The sequence below is a fragment of the Sparus aurata genome, chromosome 13, assembly GCF_900880675.1.
Source record: "Sparus aurata chromosome 13, fSpaAur1.1, whole genome shotgun sequence".
NCBI lineage: Eukaryota > Metazoa > Chordata > Actinopteri > Spariformes > Sparidae > Sparus > Sparus aurata.
In genome coordinates, this window is record NC_044199.1 from 21,172,956 (window position 1) to 21,186,230 (window position 13,275).

Genomic DNA, 13,275 nt, shown 5'->3' on the forward strand with positions numbered 1-13,275 from the left:
CACCCAAATTCACAACCACCAACACTAAAAACAACAGTTTTTGAAAGGGCTGGTCGTGCTGAACATTAATTGCAGTGTTAAAATTGAAACATTTGGGGTGCACTACCTGTTGCAGTCCCATGAGAAGATTTACACTGAAAAATCAATATATGTCAAATCTTTTTGTATGTCAACACCTTGATTTCTATTAATATTAGGGAAAGCTGATTGCACCATACATTTTCTAAAAGCTTGTGTCCTCTAGATTTGATTAAACATGCATAATGCATGGACATGTCCCACATTCCTCTAGGACAGTACAGATTCCTATAATGCATCTACATTGTATTGAACCTTTTTGAAACACACACATTGATTTTCAATGTAGCCTAAATCTGTTCATGGGGCAGAAACTGGTCATTCATCCCAAATGTTTGATGTTAATACTCAAATTCAGTTTGGGCAGACCTTTCAGAAACAGTTGGTTTCGTGTGTGTGTGTGTGTGTGTGTGTTGTGTTTGGGGTGGGGGTGGGGATGGGGGGTAGCCTACATTGGAAGGCCCTTTAGCGAATGTTTATTGTGTTTAACAGAAGTGTTAATGTTAAGTGTATGTTTTTATTTGGATACAGACTGACGTGAAGCAGACTGACGTGAAGCAGACTGACGTTATGTCGATGTTCTGGTGTCTATTTATATTATTGTCAATAGCCTAGTAGCACTAACCTGTTGAGGCAATGATAACTTACCTTGTCATTGCTAGGCTGTGGATGGGGATCTTGCTCACAGTTTCTCTAAAAGATGGAGAATCCACTGTTGAACGTGGCAGCATATCTTCGACGACATACTCTGCCACAGTCTCCTCAGTTCTCGAGGTTCAAGCATTGCAGAACGGGAGAAAGTTTTTGCTGCTTAGTTTTTTCTCCGCTCTCATCCTCAGTTTGCTTTCTTTTGGTTACTAGCTTAATGTTAGTGTGGAATCGCTCTAGATGTTTCGTTAAATTACTTAAAAATTGCTATTTCGCGAAGTAGAGAGAGATCTTTTGGTTTCACACACAAAGTGCATTTAACTATAATGTTCTTCACATCCTTGTCTCTGATGACCTGAAAATAATGAGCGTATGTCCATCTCGTGAACGTAGAGTCCAACTTGTCTGCTGCTGCAGTCGTCTTCTCCTCAATCAATAGTTCTCTTCAATAACAGGAAGTAAACATTTGCGCAGATTTTTTCTCCCCTGCTAATCTCGCGGTGTTGGCAAATTTGTATAAAAACAACACACCACTTAATTTTGGGTGCAACGTGCGCTACTGAGATTTGTACCGAGGAAAATATCAACATTTTTTTTTTGTAATGCCTTACATTACTGCGTTACAGCAAAAAGTAATGCATTACAGTAATTGCATTACTTTTGTAACGTGTTACACCCGACACTGCATTTTGAAACATAAAAATGTATGTTAAAAAAGAAAATTACAGGGTGCTCTCAGGTCTCTCTTTGTCTCGGTGCAAGTGTGCCTGAAGAACACCAAGTGGCTTCCCTCTTTTTTGGATAAAACTTTGTGTTCACCTTTAATTTCTAAACTTTTTGCTGTTATGAAACATAATTTTAGATGTTTTCAGCATAATACAATGTACATAATTGTGATAAAAATTGAAAAAAAAAAAGTATGAATATATATATTCCTGTAGATATGTATTTTACCCCAACGATAAGGTGCTGAAAAAATGTGAAAATTACCCTTAAAAGTGCTTGAAAAGTGCTTGAATTTGACCTCTAAAAATGTGTACCAACCCTGAATAAATCATGGCCCTACAATGAGGGAGGGCTGGGCAGAAAGTCCAGCCAAACCTGAGTCGCTACTCAGTAGCCTCAATTATTAGAAATTTCAGACAGGAAAAAAAGGTATATTATGAAGTTAACACACTAAACTGTACGAAAGAAATTATTAAATTACATACATTGCTGTATTACTGTAGGTGTATGAGTCTAAATGACAAAATGTATGATGTTTCATTTTCTACAGAACTGCTGGACGACCTGCACAGGGTGGAAGACAGATTAGGTTCAGTGATGAACAGGAGGTGGCCATTGTCAACATTGTTTTGGAAAATAACAAAATCCGGCCTCGCGAATTGAGAGAGCAGATCATCGCAGATCAAATAACCTTCGACCATTCACAAGGAACAGTGCAAGAGTCAAAGACCTCCATCATGACTAGGGTTGTCACAAGAACCGATACTTCGATACCAATTTGATGCCGTCACGAAAAAAAATAATTCGATACTTGCTTTTTTCTGGTACTGTCAGAACCGAATATACAATTTTTCACTCGGTGAGCCGTGTCGATTCTTGGCGGAACTGACGGGGGCAGTATACGCGTGTGAGCAGCACAGAGCAGTCAGCGGCGCTGAAGAAGAAAACCTGCTGTCTTAGAAAAAAATGGCTTCAGCAAGTGAGAGTGAAAGTGTAACCCAGGTTATTTTCTGCAGTTTACAGAGTTACGAGTGTTCCTTAAATGCATCACTTGAAAGTTACGTCGTTAAGCAGCTGCGCACAGGGAGGTTCCTGGAAGAAAAAAAAACACAACTCCCGATGGCCACTGCAGAGCATACCGCTAAAACAGGTGAAGCATGTTGGACAGATTAGATATAGGACAACTTCATGATTAATTTCCCAAAGTTGAAGTGAAAGTGAGAGGACTTGGCAGTGTAGCCAAGAGAGGGGAAACTACTGAGTTGCTAAATTATTGTTGAGAGGATTCAGCGAGAGAAACTTAGGCGGGCGTTGTCTCCAATTAACGTGGATATCCTGGCTGGTTTTTTTTTGAGGGACGATTCAACTGCAATCCAGACCTTTGCTGCTCGTGGATGCTGTGGTTTCACCTGGATGCTGATGTATGCCGTTCCAAGGGGGCGGTAGGAAGCATGAGACCTGGAATTTGACTGAGAGGATTTCTAATTTTATTTGCACTTTTTTTTTTTGAGATCTCAGTTATTTTTTATTTTTTTATTTTTTTGGTCCCAACACTGACATTGACAATTAATACTGCCTTTTAAAGGAACACAGACCGATGCTGTGAGGCAGCTTAAAAGAGGACAATTTATTTGAAGGACATTTATTTTTTTAAGGACCCTAACTGGAAGAATTTCAAAATTTGAAGGGGCAAAGACTGGAAACTGAAAATACTGAGTTGTGCATTTAATTTCTGAATGTGGAAAATTCAGTTGAGTTATTTAATTTCTAATGTCAAGACTTGAATTTGCCCAATCCGCACATTAGAATTGCAAGTTGAGTTAAATTGAGGTATTCAAGTTGAGGTTATGCTTTACAGATAATGTATGTAAGGAAATAGAACTGAACATAATTTTTTGACACTATACATACATAAAGGTTTCTTCTATCTTCCATAAACCTGTGTTGTGTGTGTTGTGTGGGCTGGAGGTCTCATTGCTCTCTATAGAGTCTGCCACTGCCAATCTCCTTAAGAATCTAGTAGATGAAAGAAACCTGTAGCCGAATCAACCCCTTAGTTGAGTTTAATGCATTTTGATGAACCTTAAGCACCGATGCTAAGAATCTTTGGGTCAGGATTGGTGCCATAGACCTTCTTTAGACCCCACCTACCCCCCTCTCTCGGGTTACAGGGGTTACAAAAGCACAACACGTCGGCTCGTCGACAAGACAGGTACTAAGAGTCGCGTGTGGAAATATTTTGCATTCAAAGCGGATAAATACGGAGCAATTCCAGACTCAAACAAGCCGACATGCAAACAGTGCCTCAGAAGTTTTCAGACGAAAGGAGGAAGCAGGTCAAACCTGGCCAAACACCTCAAAGACAGGCACCCCGACTTGTTTAGAGAATTCAATTCGTGGTATCAAATTAGTATCGAGAATCGTGGAAATTCACAGGTATTGGTATCCACTACTGAAATTCTGGTATCGTGACAACCCTAGTCAAGACTACGTGCAAGTAAGTTGGATACAGCATGCAAGGCGAAATTTCCCCCGTTGCTTGGCAAGGGAGGACAGGCCTGTGATGTGGATGAGGTGATGTGGCCAAATGCCAACAGGAGACAGGATCCATAGCCTAAATGTCTTCCAATCATTCCCTTACAACACTATGTTTTGTAGAACATTCTAGTTGTACCATGTCTTTGTGGGTGTTTATTTTTTTTTACTTTTGCAAAAATCTGAAAAACAAAACAAAATTCTGAAGCGTTTCCATTTTGTTTTCATGTGTCTAGGTTAATCGGTTACTCTAAATTGTCTGTAGGAGTGGATGTGAGCATGAATGTTTTCTGATTTGCTAATGTGTTGTAGCAGCATAGATGTGCCATCCATGTTATTTAGTGTCACTGTTTGTTTAGCACCACTAGTGGCCGTCATGCCGTGGGCTGGTATAAAAGCAGCCTTCCTCCACCATCTCTTCCTTTTGCGCTCCTGTCATTGGTGCGTCACTTCCGGCCCAAGGTTGTCTGGTCCGACAGGTATGGCCGCTGCTTCACCACGTTGGTCACTCGGTCCTCTCTGTGTGCTCACTGCGTTTGTGTTGCCTCATAGGGTGACTGCTTGTCGCTGCTCCGGGTTTCCCGTGTGCGCTGTGGTGTATTGCTTGCTTGGTAAGTATTCTCTCTTTCGGCAATGTAGTTGATGCTGTCTGATGGCTAACGCTAGTGTGGTCTCAGGTAAACGCCGACGGCGGCCGGAGTCCTCTCTCCCTCCCTCCTCCTGTGTAAACGAGTGTGTGTGTGTCCGTGTTTGGTCGTAAACACTAAACAGGTATGTGTTTTTAGCATAGCGAACAATCGCAGCATTTCTTGCTAACGTTGTAACACTAACAGTATGTTTTCATGATTAGGACCAACTGCAATCAGCTTATTTGGGGTCGCTGCTGCTTTGTTTGCTGATACTTTGTCTCCACGCTGCTTTGCCTTGCTGCTGCGTGACATTGCTGTTTGCCCCACACGCTTTGCTCCGGCTGGCACATTGTGTCGGCAGCCGCCGGCCTCTCGCGGCGCACATCTCCCGAGTAGCTCTACCAGGGGCGCTCATTCTGTGTGTGTGTGTGTGTGTGTTAACTGGGGCTTGCCCCCCCTGATGTGTGAATGTGTGTTAAGTGTGTTCTGATTATTTGAATGATTTGGTAATTATTTTGGTTTGACTATTTATGTAGTCCTATCTAGCTTAGGTAATTATTTCGGTCGGCTTGTGTTTGTTTTCTTTTTGTTTTCATATTCTTTTGTTTATGACCATATAAGTCAATAGTGGGCAGTTATTGGTTAAGTTTATTTGCTAGTTATAATTTTGTTTTTGAAATCATTTTGTTTCATGTTTGGTCATTTGCCCACTGATTTGTTTATTTCTCTTTTTAGTGGTTTTTTTGGTTGACTTTATTTTGGTGGAACCCCCCCCCCCTGCACTAGTCATTGTCCGCTCACTCGGCTCCAAGCCCTTACTTACCAGACGGTCATCAACTCCGTAAGCCGGGGGACGGACGGACGCTCATCGCCGTCAACCGGGAGCTCCTAGCAGCCAACCGGGGGACGGACGGACGGACGGACGCTCGTCACTGTCACGCGCGGAGTATAGCGGCGCTGACCTAGTGGTATAGCGGCGCAGCGCCGCTGTTCCACCGCCTGGGGAGAACCCTGCTTACCCTTGGATGAATGTCAGAAAGACTTTGTTTTAAAAGAGAGAAATTATGTAATAAAAGTGTATTTTTCTATAATATTTAAACCACGTCTCATGCCTTTCTAATGAGTGGCCTTACCTGTGTGCCTTGCACTTTAAATTAATTCCCTGGGTGAAATTCCCAGGGTGGCGTTGTTTTCTATTTCTTGTTTAGTTCACTTAGTTTAATTTCCTCTCGCCTATCGCTCGCTACAGTGTTTTTTGATTTGTTGTTGTGTTTTCTGTTTTGTTTCCTGATTTGCTGTTGTGTTTTGCCATTGTGTTTTTTGTGTGAGACAGCTCTTGTAGGTAGTCTATATATGTATCTATATATAGGGATATGTGCTCTGTTTGTGTAACTAGAAGAGTTAAAAAAAACTTCCATGTCATTATGCAACCCATAATAACTCCTACATGTTACACAAACATAGCACATCAGATCTATCTGCAATAATTTCTATACACACAGTATATTTAAACACATATACATCCAGAAAGTAGTTTTGAAGTGCATTTTTTTTAACAGCACCAACAACATGGTGACATATGGTTTCATCCTCACATTCAAGATTCAACATCAAGTAAACAATGTCCATCCACTTTGATTGTGTGTGAGCACCCAGTTTCACTGATGTCCACCTCTCCTCATCCCGCCAAGGTCCTGCCAACCATCCGTCATTTTGGGTGACACTGGGTGACGGCGGGTTACATCCTGGTTAAGTTGACAGTGCATCACAGGGTGGACTTCTAGGGACAAAGAACAAGCCCAGATAGAACCCACATAAACACAAGGAGAACATGCAAACTCCGAACCCAGGACCTTCTTGCACTAACCACTGCACTGCCATACTGCCCAACTCAGCACCTGTTGAGATAAAATAAAGCTTTCTTTGAGGGTACATCATTTTGGACAAAATTCTCTTGTAAGCTATACTTGGTTTATAAGCACTTGTTGATATACAGTTACATTTACAGAAAATACAAATAAACAGCTAACAGAGTAAGCAGAAAAATCCACATCTACCTTTTTCTGCTCAGTAAAATGTACTAACATTCTATATCCATATTGTCCTTACTTGGCCAGCAAAGTAGCAGAATATGGTAGGTTTTATCAAATGCAGTAAATTACAGTGAAGCAAACATCTGTCTCATACAGTTTTTCTTTTGTGAAACATTGATCCACTAAAGTTGATCTAGACACATGAAAACAGAATGGAAACGCTTTTTTTATTTTTACAACAAACTGGGGCTGCTCTGGCCCCTCACATCAGGTGTATTTGTAGTGCTATGGCTTAGACTGATTGGTCTACAATTAGATTTTTAATGTTTTCATGTGTGTGAGTCTGTGTGCTTTTCCAATTGTAGTAGTGTTTTGTATTTTACAGTTTTTCTCGATTGTTTACACACATTTTCTGAAAGCATGCCTCATGCTCTCAGAACTCTACCCACAAATCAAAAAACACACACACAATGGGCAAAAGCCCTCAATTCTCCTGCAAAATAAAACTTTACCTTCAAAACAATGTTATTTCTTTTCAAAATGGTATTTTGTTTTCAAATGACACACACAAATCATCATATGAATAGACATTTATAAGAACCAGTTGAACACTGATGTGCTCAATGTAAAACACTATGATGAATGGAAAACACTTCTTCTTCACTCATCATAATGACTTAGGCCTTTTTTGTTCAGTTACACTTACTACAGTCAGTACATACATAAGTGTGTTGTAAAATATTTGAAAATATTGTTTTTATACTCAGAACACACAAATACATGGTAACAGATATTTTATTTTTCCCACAAAAACAATGTACAGTGTATATCCCAACCAACACAAAGTTGCATATACAACAATATACGGTCTACATACAAAACAACAGAATAATTTACTGTACAGTTACAGTAAAAAAATAAAAAAAAAAACTGTGCAGCATGCTCTCCTCTGTTTCAGTCTGGCCACAGCACCTCATCCACACCACAAGCCATGTTTTCCCTGGCCAAGCAGCAAGAGAAATATCGCCTAGCATGGTGAATGCAGCCATGAAAAGCACCAACTGCTATACAGTATATCCACATGTGTCTTCCATAGCTTGGAGAAGGGGTATACGCATTTGTGGATTTTGGTCATAAACTTTCCATCTCCAGGCAGAAAAAAAATTCTCAACAGAATTGAGGAATGGAGAATATGGATGGAGATAAACAACTATAAAGCAAGGGTGGGCAGTGAACCAGTTATGAACCAGAGCAGCCCAGTGGAAACTTACGTTGTTCCAAATGACAACATACCTGAGATGATGTGGGGTCCGTTTCACAAAGCAGGTTTAGTGAAAACTCTGAGTCTGTTAACCCTGAAATGAGGGAAACTCTGAGTTTTCCGTTTCACAAAGGGAGGTAACTCAAACCAGAGAAAGAGGGGTAACTCTAGCCTGTTTCACAGAGAGAGGTAACTTAAGCTCTCGGTCAGTTACCATGGTAACATACTCTCTGAAACTTATGGAAGCGAATTTGTACCATAATTCAAATTAAAATGCATTTACAGAAATGCTTTTTCATTTTAAGAATGTAGCTGCATTTTTTGACTCATAAATAAAATTAGTAATAAATCATCCAAATTGCATTTTCATTTTCTTCTTCAAGACTGCTCATTTTGTAACTTAATTCAAATGATAAAGAAAAGGACATTTAAGATTTAATATTCAAAAGATGGCCCAGCAAATAGGTACCAAAATTCAATTTGAAATGTCAATTTGAAAATTAAAATGCATTAGCAGAAATGCTTTTTCATTTCAAAGTCAGAGCTGCATTTTTTGACTCATAAATAAAATTAGTAATAAATCATCCAGATTGCATTTTCATTTTCTTCCTCAAAACTGCTCATTTTGTTACACAAAGACAAAGAAAACTGCTTTTTCGTTTTGAAGCCCTCCCCCGACAGAAAAGGTCCAAAATTCAATTTGAATTCGCAATCCCAAGCGGCGCAGGAGAGTGACGTCAGCGGCCTCTCTTCTTCTACAGCCCCCAGTCTGACCGACCGTGCTACGCATCTACGTTAGGGGGCGGCGGGGTGCTTATTCGACACTGGAGTAAGAGAAGGGACAAGAGGAGAGTGTGAAGGCAGTGTTGGTAGCATAGACTGTGGTACATGTTTTCAGAAACAGCGGGAAAATCACCACCATGTCCAGTTCTGTACAGCGGTCAAGCCAGCCATGGTTCGCGTTTGCTTGGTTAAATCAGCCGCACATTTGTTTTCCAGTGCGAAATTCTCTAACATTTACGGTGATCGTAATGAAGCCGCTCTGAAGAGCTGCTGGCAGTGACGGTGGGTCAGACTGCAGACTCACAGTCAGACCCATGAAACACACACGGTACTTTACAGTCAGTATTCCCGGTAATAAACTGAAGGTATCAGCTGGATCGTACGTCGACGTCGCCCCCATATTGGATGTGGCAGTTCAGCCCCGTGAACTAATACAAGTCAATGGAGTGAACTTTATAAAGCTTCTTCTACAAAGTGCTATAAGTTAATGTCTCTCTCTCTTCCACACCCACGCACCTGCAGCGGGTCACAAAATCACAGGCCGCTTTATAGCCTGGAGCCCCGCCTTTCCGAAACCCCGCTGTTCCGAACATAGACTTCAATTCATCGTAATGGCGGGGTTTCTCTTTTTTTCAAAGACCCCGCTATTCCGAAAAGTCTATTGGGGAAACCCCTCCATTCCGAAAACCCCCCCACTCTGAACGGACACAATCAGAAAGGAAATGGAGGCTGCGCATTTATCCTTTTTTATTTTGTGGGTTCAAACGGATCATGTGGCTGATTAACCGCAAAACAAGCCTACTTCATATTAATGACATAACGCTCATTATGCTTCAGCTGGACAATGGCTATGTTGAATTGAAATTATTTTATCATGCTAAATATCCGAAATTGTATGAAAATTGCTCCAATGCGTTATACCGATCTTCGTGCATATTCAGACACTGCCTGATATGGGTTCTGAGCAAAGGAATGTCTGTTTTCTCCCCCGGTCTGTTGTCAGCAGGAGCGGGGGCTGCAGGCTCGCGCCTGGGTGAAGTGGGCTCAAGCCAGAGTTCAGCCGAGAGAGAAAAAATGTGTATTACTTTTACTCTGTGGGAGATCTCCCACAACAGAGTGGATGAGAAACCAAGGGGGACAGATCTGCCCAGCAAACATCAGAACGCAGAGTGCTGCCTACTTTGTCTGTGACCTGGTTCAGCACCCTGGACAGCTGCCTGCGTAACTGGATGTGGGAATTTGATGCATTTGAAGCCACGACATTTGGTTTAGAAACGTCATATATAATAACATTGTTTCGAGTCGTAAACAGTTCTGTAAGTGGAAGAAATAAGAATCAATTAGGCTATTAGTGTTAGTCCTTCTTCATATAAAGTTGTGTTACAGTCGCACAGCTGGAGACCGCTAACAAAGTTAGACACAAGAGAGACAATGAATGAAATCCCGCGAAATGATGTGCGGTCAATATGACCGCTTATGGCTGAAATAGGTAAAACAAATCACATTTTCTTTTCCTTTTGTGTAATTTATATAAAAACTATTCTCAATTAAAATACAGACACTTTTAGAAAATGGTTAGAAGTCTTTAATGTTTGCATTTTATTCACATCGCACATTGATAACTTAATTGTGATAATGTTCAAAGTTATTATTATTATTATTATTATTGTTTCACATAAACACACACACAGCAAGTATAATGGTACTGTGCTAGGTATTCTTTTCGTGGTTCTTGGTGATTCCTATAGACTGATAAGTGTTGTGTTTACAAATGAGCAATACATCCAGATTTCTTGAGATTTGTATTGTCAATGGGAATTTAAATTTAAATGTCAGGCGATGTTTTCTTCATGGAAATTATTTTTCGGGCAAACAATTATAAGAGAGAGAGGGAGCGCGGACGGGGGATCCGTTGTGTGACAGTGGAGCGGAGGGTCAGCAGCTGGATTTTGCACGCACGGTCAGTATTATTAGTAGGTGTTTAAGGTTTATTACGTTTGCGGACATTCATCCACATTGAGTTCATCCACTCAATCCGCTCCAGCTCCACCCGCCCGGCGCTCCTCCGAGTGCGGACAGGACTGCCAGCTCTCCGGCGCCCCGGAGCGTGGCTTCCCCGTGCACACCCCCTCCTGATCTGACTTTGTCCGTGTTACAATAAACACTCCATGCATCCAGCTACAGCCTCCTGTCCGCTTCTGGGTCTCACCTTTGCTAAAGACACCTAACATTAACAGATCAAAACAGAGTAAACGGCAGCTATCCGACATCAGATCCACGCTCCTGCCTGCCCCAGCCAGCCCCCACACACCGTCCTGTCGCCTGCGCAGCCGCGCGGGAGGGGACAGGAGAGACCCCGGCGCTGCTGCAGAGGAGCCGTGGACTGCGATAACTCTGAGCAGCATGTGAATTACAATATAATCTATTTTTTCGCCTTTCCCCCGATGATCTGAATAAGTCGCTAAATTTGTCGCTAGTCGCTTTTTCGAAATAATGTCGCTTAGAGGGTCTGAAAAGTCGCTAAGTCTAGCGAGACAGTCGCCATGTTGGCAACACTGAAGAAGAGAGGCCGCTGACGTCACTCTCCTACGCCGCTTGGGATTGCGAATTCAAATTGAATTTTGGACCTTTTTTTGCGGGGGAGGGCTTCAAAACGAAAAAGCAGTTTTCTTTGTCTTTGTGTAACAAAATGAGCAGTTTTGAAGAAGAAAATGAAAATGCAATTTGGATGATTTATTACTAATATTATTTATGAGTCAAAAATGCAGCTCTGATTTTGAAATGAAAAAGCATTTCTGCTAATGCATTTTAATTTTCAAATTTGACATTTCAAATTGAATTTTGGTACCTATTTGCTGGGCCATCTTTTGAATATTAAATCTTAAATGTCCTTTTCTTTATCATTTGAATTAAGTTACAAAATGAGCAGTCTTGAAGAAGAAAATGAAAATGCGATTTGGATGATTTATTACTAATTTTATTTATGAGTCAAAAAATGCAGCTCTGACTTTGAAATGAAAAAGCATTTCTGCTAATGCATTTTAATTTTCAAATTTGACATTTCAAATTGAATTTTGGTACCTATTTGCTGGGCCATCTTTTGAATATTAAATCTTAAATGTCCTTTTCTTTATCATTTGAATTAAGTTACAAAATGAGCAGTCTTGAAGAAGAAAATGAAAATGCAATTTGGATGATTTATTACTAATTTTATTTATGAGTCAAAAAATGCAGCTACATTCTTAAAATGAAAAAGCATTTCTGTAAATGCATTTTAATTTGAATTATGGTACAAATTCGCTTCCATAGAAACTAACCTGGTCGGGACCAGGTTTTTCTAAACAAACCTCGAGTTTCTCTCTGTCTCTGCCCTCTTTCAGCCACACACGGTATTTGATTTCCTCATTCATTCAGTCAGCAGGCGAGTTTTGGCGTAGTATAGTTCTGCCGTCTGTAGTCTCAGTCAGTAAGCCTTCATTAGAAATTATATTAGGTGGCGACTATTTTCACTACCATTGCATGTCCTTTTGATAATGATCCCGTGGATGAAGGTGCAGCATTACTGCGCAGAGAATTAAATATTCGTCGGGAGATGATTATCAGACCGCGCATAGATGTTCTTGCATTTCCAGACAGTTATCTTTTTGAGCGGTACCGTTTCACGTCACAGTCCATCATTTACATACACAATCTAATCCGTCCTTACATTTCCAACATTACCAACCGAAGTCATGCTCTCACATCCCAGCAGATATTGTGTGTTGCGCTGCGTTTTTTTGCAAATGGGAGTTTGTCATACACCGTCGGAGATGCAGAGCAGTTGAGCAAGGCAACTGTATGCAGAGCGGTCAGAAAAGTGTGCCTCGCCCTGAAACGGCTACTACCCATCTTTATCGTTTTCAGCTCCTCTGCCTCCGTTAGAGGTGGCGGTGCTGGGCCACCACCCGTTTTACGGGCATCTGCTTTCTTTCTGTTGGCTAAGTAGAAGTCTGTGTTAGTTTAAATAGGCTTAATTATTTAACAGAACATGATATAGATGAGAAGACATTTATGTGTGTGAAAACAGCATTATGTTGGAGAGAAAACAACTGTACAGTCAAACAGCCACTTAATATTTACTTTACAATGTAAAACATGATCAAAATGAGGTACCCCCATGATATTATGCCGAGGTCTAACGTTTTTATGTTTCATCTTAAGTTGCTGCCAAGTGCGCTTCTCCCCCGCGGGATTGCACCTAAATGAAATAAATTAATAGGCTACCACTCAAGTTTCCCCCTGTAATATTATTGTGATTGCAAAGGACTACGTTTAAACTTACGCATTGACCCGAGCACCAATGTTCTCCCACGCCGTCTCCCTCTCTTTTGCTGCTGCAGCGGTGTTACACTTCCTTCTAAAAACGTGCTCAAACTCACCGTATGAGCGCATTAATATTTCCAATTTCAGTGGGTTGAAAAACGTAGCCCTCCTCTTCCCCGTTGTCATGGTGACTCGTCGAATCGGGGCTCCACTGATGCTGTCTTTTTATACTTGTGGTGCACGTGCTTAACTCCAGGTTAAACTACTCCGAGTTGATCAA

The 13,275-nt window shown here is 41.0% G+C and overlaps 1 long non-coding RNA gene across 2 annotated transcripts; it reads left to right on the forward strand.

The window, feature by feature from the left end:
* The first annotated feature begins 4,203 nt into the window (after window positions 1-4,203).
* LOC115594646 (uncharacterized) lies at window positions 4,204-6,548 on the forward strand. 2 transcript variants are annotated; one of them, XR_003986533.1, is made up of 4 exons: window positions 4,204-4,466; window positions 4,540-4,598; window positions 4,665-4,758; window positions 5,352-6,548. It is a non-coding gene; the product is annotated as an uncharacterized LOC115594646 (long non-coding RNA). The 2 variants fall into 2 exon arrangements; XR_003986532.1 differs by having other exon boundaries at window positions 4,209-4,598.
* Window positions 6,549-13,275: the final 6,727 nt, after the last annotated feature.